Raw genomic sequence first — 7,067 nt, forward strand, 5'->3', positions numbered from 1 at the left:
CTGGTATTCATGCAGCTCGGGTAGAAATTCTACCCGAGCGGCAGCTAGCGCTTGCAAACTTAGCGTTTGCAATTGCAAACTTACCGTTCGCGACCGCGAGTGGGGATAAAACTCCTTTGCACATCATGAAGCGTAGTTTTCTGCCCTCTGCGAGCACTGCAGAGTGCGGAGTGCAGAAAACTCATCAAACTCCATGAACGGAGCATAGTTCACCTCTCAGGCCTAATCTTAATGGAAGCTTCATCCTTGTACGAGCCTTTACCAAGTAACTGTGCATATGCACCTTAAATGGTGGTTAAAGCTGTGGGAATGACTTTTGAACTAATGTATATGATATGTTGCATTGTTTTAAATTTACACTACAATGGGATTGGCCTTTTTATCTTAATGTAAACATGATGTTTATATAATCTATCTGGTATTTATAAACTTTTATGGTTATGAAAGCAAAAATGAAGTGATGAAAGGAATCCATGACCCCAAAATGCTTACCATATTTGTTTAGAACACTCCAAACTGGAGATGTACAGTGCAGAGAATTCTTCTGGTTGGATCTCTGACTATAATTTATCGCCTGAAAAATGTTATAAATAGAATGGAAACATGTTTATTGTTGGTGTTTAAAAAACACTCTTTTGAAAACATGTTCTGATAATCACTAATAATAAACATTGCAATGTGTGATTTTATGAAATGCACCTTTATTTGATTGTAATTAGTGCTGACTTTTAGACAACACCAATAGGTCTACTTTATATATGTTGATGTGCTGATCCCTTGATGAAGCCAATTAGCCTCCTGTTTTTTATCCTTTGTTGTTTTGACCTTTGACAAAACCACTAAAAGTCTATTGTTTCATGACATAGCTGTGTGCACCCAACCCCACACCACGCATTGCCAAAGGTCTTGTATGGCTGGGTGTTGGGCAGCCACAGATGGTTGGTTGCACAGCGATGGACATTCTACTTACAATAAAAAAAATAGAAATTTACTGTAAAATTGAAAGGTTAAAGAGTTGTTATAGTTAGCAATTGTAAAAAATATCTTACTTTAGGTGGTGGCACCAGCGGGAGGGTCTGGAAGTAGTAGAATATTTGTGGTACAATCGTAATTTTGACTGCAGCGATGCGTCCAAACCAAGATAAATTATGTTTAGTCCACCCATCTAACTCCCTCCTTATCTGAGTCACCAAGGACGAGTACTTTAGTTCTAGTGTGCGAGGGTTCGAGGGGGTCTGGAGGATGCCCAGATAGGGCACAGGATCGCTAGAAAAATTCAGGGGGAGAGGCAGCCGGAGGGCTACTGCCTGAGCATGCGGCAGGGACAGATTGGGGACCTGGGACTTGCCAAGGTTGACCTTGAAGTCAGAGAGCCATCCAAATGACTCGAGTTCCTCAACAGGTGTAGGGAGAGAGGTGAGAGGCTGTGCGAGGGAGAGGATGACATCATCAGTGTAGAGGCTTATCTTGTGGATATCGCCTCCAAACCTGAGACCATGGATGCTCAGATGGTCGTGAATTTTCTGTGCAAGGAGTTCCATATCAAGTGCAAATAAAAACGGCGGGAGTGGAAACCCTTGTCTCGTGCCCCGGGCGATCTCAAAAGAGGATGAGGACACCCCATTAACTCTAACAAATGCCCGGGGGCACGGGAGATGCACTGCACTGATACGTTGAAACAGGGGCCAAACCCAAAGCCCTGTAAGACGTTAGAGAGCTATTTCCAGCATACTCTATCAAATGCCTTTTCGGTATCACCTGCAAAGAGTACAGCACCAGTTTGGGAGCGGTGGACACTATCTATCAGGTGAAGAAGGCGCTTGATGTTGTCGCCGCCTTGACCCATGGGAATGAATCTCGCCAGTTCCGGGTCGTTTAGACCCGCTATTAGGGGGTTCAACCGAGATGCTAGTATGCCCGTGAAAAGCTTTGCGTCGACATTAAGGAGCGAGATTGGGCCGTAGGAACTAGAGTGCTTCGGGTCTTTATTGGGTTTAAGAATTACAGAAATTGCCACATCCGACATAGATTCCGTCACTGCCCCACTGTCTAAAAAGGAGTTGAACAGGTGGGTGAGGAGGTGGGCTAATTCGTAGCAGAATGTTTTATAAAACAGGGCAGGAAAGCCGTCAGTGACCGGCTATTTGTCAAGCTTCAGTTGGGAGATGGCTGAGATCACCTCTTCTACCTGGATGGGGTCTTCCAACTGTTCCGCCTGTATTGTAGGGAGGCAAGGAAAGTTGCTAGACTCCAGGTATTCCTTCCCGTCAGGGGGATCATGTGAATCCGTGCTATAGAGAGATTGGTAGAAGTGGCGGAATTCCTCTACAATCTGGGAGTCCAGGTGAATTTCCTCGCTATTGAGCCGTTTCAGAGAGGGGATAGTCCCTGCCACACCCTGGCACGCAGTTTCCACACTAACATCTTCCCACACTTGTCACTGCCCAGGTAGAATTTGTGTCGGAGGCGAAGCAACGCAAATGCCGCCTTATCCAAGTCCAAGCATTTAAGAAGCAGCCGCTTCTTCTCCAATGATCATCATACCCTCGGAGCCCCCGTGCGTTTATGTACTGCCTCCAATTCTGCCACTTCCTTTTCAAGGCCTAAGCAGGCTTCCCTGCATCTCCAATTGTCAGCAGAAGAGGGGGTGAGAAATTCCCAGCGGATCACCGCTTTGAGAGTTTCCCAAACAGTAGCCAGGGATGTCTCATAAGTGTTGTTATGTTGGAGATAGTCTAAGAGATTGGCACGCACTACAATGCTAGGGGAGTGCAAGCGGCCTACGCGCAGCCACCATCCAGCAGGTATACGTCCAACCCCTTCAGGTCTAAGGGAAATGGAGATATGCATGTGATCCGATAGAGAGCGTGTAGCTTTTGCGGCATCGGTGACCCTGGGGAGAAGCGAGTGAGAGTCCAAAAACATACTTAAGCGAGCATAGGATTTGTGCGCTGCAGAATAGTATGTGCAATCAGGCAAGTCTGCATGCTGAAGGCGCCAGACATCTTGAAGGCCGTTATCGGCCAGCCATTACTTGCCCTTAAGCCCACCACTAAAGCAGCTTTCGGGGAGGCCAGACCCTCTGAGACATGGCAGTGGAGAAAGGCCTCCTGGTGAGCATTGGGCGCATACATGTAAATTACTGTGAGAATAGTAGACCCCCATTGAATCCAGAGAGCCAGGACCATACCCTTGGACTCCAAAAAAGTAGACAGTACCCTGCCCTCAAAATTAGCCCCTAGTATGATGGCTACCCCATTCTTCTTCGTTGAATCAGAGGACCAATACTGATGGGGGAAGCGCCGCACGCGCATACGGGGAATATCCTTGGCAAGCAGATGAGTCTCTCGAAGACGACAGATATCTCCTTCAGACTGTTCTAGTAGGGAGAGAATCGCTGTGCCTTTTTTAGGGTGGTTTAGGCCCCTCACATTGAGGCTCATGATTTTTAGGTTTCTAGCCATAATGGATGGGAGATAGCATATAAAGGGCCAGAGCGCAAAGCGCAATGGGCGGGTCAGAGGGAACGTGGGCCTGTGAACGGAGGATGGATGTGCAGAGCCTGGTACAGGAAACCCCTAAAAGAAACCCAACAAATACATAAAAGCAAACAACCCACAGGAACTCAACCCCAGGAAAGGACAATAGACATAAGTCCGTCTGAAAGGCAAGGCCTTAAGGGAACATGGCCCTGGGGGAAGACCGCAGAGCAGAGTACCTGGAGAAGTAAGACTTGCGGAGAGGCAGTCCGCTGGATCAGGAAAGGTAGCCATCTCATGTGCCCCACTGGCTTTGCTCCATGACATCCATCCCCTGTGATCTATACTGGAGTGCTCAAGGAGAACACAAATGGTCCTGGGGCTGAGAGAGAGAGGAGAGCACAACATTGCGTTCTTTCACCATCTCCTGCGAGTCTGGCTTTAAAGAGGCCAACACCTTCCCCACAGGCTGCCATCTAGGGGGTCGTTGTGCAGCCCGGAGTCTGCAGATTTGTCTAACCCCAGCAGGTCAAGCGCCTCCTGTAGTGAGTGAATCTGTCGCAATTTCCCCTGGTGTTTAAAGATGATGCGAAAGGGGTGACCCCATGAGTATGGGATTCCATTGTCACGAAGATAGGAGGTGACCACACAAAATTCTCTCCTTTTGGCAAGAGTGGAGATGTAGGGTCCTGGAAGAGGGCCAGAGAATGCCCTTGGAACTGTATCGGTTGGGCTGCTAAGGCTTTCCGTAGAATCCGCTCTTTGAGCTGGTAGTCATGCACACACACGAGTATATCGGGCTGGGGAGCTTTCTCTCCTCTAGGTCAGCCCACACGATGAACCCGGTCCATCTGACTTTCTTGCTGGCCGTCGTCTCCCAGCAGTTGTTGGAAGAGGGCCAGGACATGGGATAGCAGATTATCACCCTCCGCCTTCCAGGGCACAGCACGAAAGCGGATATTATTCCTCCGTGAGAGGGTTTCCAGATCATCTGCTTGTGCCTGTAGATCCAGGTTTAGACACCACGGCCGCAGGACTTCCTGCTGTAGTTGGTGAAGATCTTCCTCCTGAGTCAGCTCATGCTTTTCAAGGACGGCCACCCTTTCGCCTACTTCATCTAAATCATGCCGTACTTCCTTCAGATCTGCTGTGAGTTGGCTCTTCAAGTCAAGGATGTCCTCTTTAATGGTGGCGAACAGTTCCATCATAAAGGCTTTCGTGGATGGGCCATCTGCTCCCTCCAGCAATTCCGAATGCCCCTGAGCTTGTGGCACCGCTTGTGCTGCGTCGGAGCTGCCAGACGGTTTCAGCAGCTATGGAAGGTCCACAAGACTGTAGCTCCATGAGTGCACTGTGCTCGGATACACACCAGCTCCAATGTTGTGGTAGGAGCCCTCCTACAGATGCTAATAGGCTGGCACTCTGCCTTGTTGCGGCTGTGTAATGCTGTGAAGTTACGCCCAAGCTCGCCTCTCCACCTTGACTGGGCCCAGCACTGTCCAAGCTACCCCCTGGGCCACCAACATCCTCGCTCTCACCTTGCAAAACGGTGTGTGGAGAGGCCTATGGCAGCCCCGGCCTGCAGCCTGGTGGGGGATTGGGTGAAGGTATCGATGGGAGCTCAGTCGTGTAGGGGTGTACTGGCTGCACATTGCCAAGTTATGGGTAGAAACACTCGCCCACTCAGGAGGCAGTCATGTAACCTCTGCCTTTGGCCCTTGTCTTTTGGCCCACGTGGGGTACACCTGACGGCCGCCACGTTGTAAAGCGCCAATGCTTGGGCTGGGCTGGACTTGTCTGTTGGCCAGCCGGAACGACTGCATCAGCTTTCTTTGGCAGCCAAATGGGATGCTAGAAGACAGTCATGCAATAGGAGCAGAAGCCGCTCCTCAGCGTATGACCCAGATCGGCAGCGGAGCCCGGGCGGAAGAGAGCGATGTGCTGCTGGGCTCCTGCCAGGCCTCGGGAGCAACTGCTGCAATGGCGAGCAGGTGTCAAGCAAGGTCAGGCAGGGTCGCTATCGGGGAGCAGGCAGCACTCACCGGGTATCCAGCTGGATGGCACAGTCCACAGTGGCGATGGGCGCAAGTCCTAGCGCCCGGCTGAGTGGTCCAATAGCGCAGTTAGTTACTCGCTTGGGTACCGTAGGTGAGGATCCCGGGCCCCCGGCTTGACAGTCTCTCACGGATAGACCCAGCTATGGTGGGGAATCAGGCAAAATGTTGGGTGACCAACAGACCTCCCTCCAGGCTACTACTGTGCCCTCGCGTTGTGCAGACAGCTTAGCCTTTTGTGACCTGCAACAGGCTCTCCAGGAGGAGCTTGACCCTGTCGTTAGCTCAGAGGCGCATCAAAGCAGACCCACTGCAGAGCTCTCTCCAGGCTCACCAGGAGCGCAGCCTTGTCTGCTGCCTCCCGCGTATCGGCTCCGGCTATGCCCGATCAGAAACCCCTTCAGGACTACCGGTGTGGCCGGCAGGATCCTCCCCACCTGCATGGGAGGGAGCGCAAGCTAATTGCAGTCCGTTGTCGGTTTTAAGGAGACCGGTGGATGGGGCAAATACAACACTGAGAAACAACGGAGCCGGAGGGACAAAGTTTCACGTCCTACCAAGCAGCCATCTTGGTCAAGCCCCAAAAAAAAAAGTACATGTTTTAAAATACATTTTCACCTAACTATAAAGTCCCTTAATCTCTACTTTTTCAGTAAAGATATGTATAGAATATTCCAAATTATCCTTTGCTTAACCCTATTGTTAATCTGTTACAGAACAGTCAGGCTTAACTTAGAGGCAAAGGGTAAAGTATTTATACAGTACTTCAAAGATTAATAAAGTGAAAACACTAGACATGAAATATCCCATGGCAATTCAGTAAAATAGATTACGTTTTCAAAAATAAATCAAGACCAAAATAACAAAAATCTAACCAGTAGAAAAAGAGATATGCAATTTCAAAATTGTATGTAAACATAGCGCCAAAAAACACTAAGCGCCAACTGTGGTCATCTGGTCACAAGTTCAGGCCATCTGCAATGGAGTGTGGGCCGGCTATGGGGACCTAGTGAGGACCACTGAACAAATCCTGGTTGTGAAGACATGCAGAGTCCAGTGTTGAGTAGGTGTCACACAGCTGAGGTGATGCTAGGTCCAGATGAGGAGATGTATGGCACAGCGGTGGTTCTAGGGAGTTACAAAATGTGATGCAATGCCCGTGCCGTTAGGAAAATCGACACAATAAAAAGCAATACATTGGTTTTGAGTGTGATGCATCGAACAGCAGAGGCCATGTACTGATTCTGTGGAAGATGCGCCGGTTCTGTCTAATCCACAGATGGGCTGGCAGAGCAACTTTCATCCTTCTTACAAGGGTCCAAGACTAGGATGGCACCACTTGTGAGGGCAGGGCTCACTGACAGCAAAGTCCAGGTGCTGTGTTCAAGGTTTTTGGAAGCCTGTTATGTCCAGGAGGCTTCTGATCAGGAGGTCAAATCAACTAGCCTTTGGGGTCACTCAGGGATTCTGTGTTCAGAGGTGCAGCTACAGTCCCTCTCACCCAGGTAACAGGGCAGCAGCTCAGCACTCCTTC

This window comes from Lissotriton helveticus, chromosome 3_1 (genome assembly GCF_964261635.1).
Source record: "Lissotriton helveticus chromosome 3_1, aLisHel1.1, whole genome shotgun sequence".
NCBI classification, from domain to species: domain Eukaryota; kingdom Metazoa; phylum Chordata; class Amphibia; order Caudata; family Salamandridae; genus Lissotriton; species Lissotriton helveticus.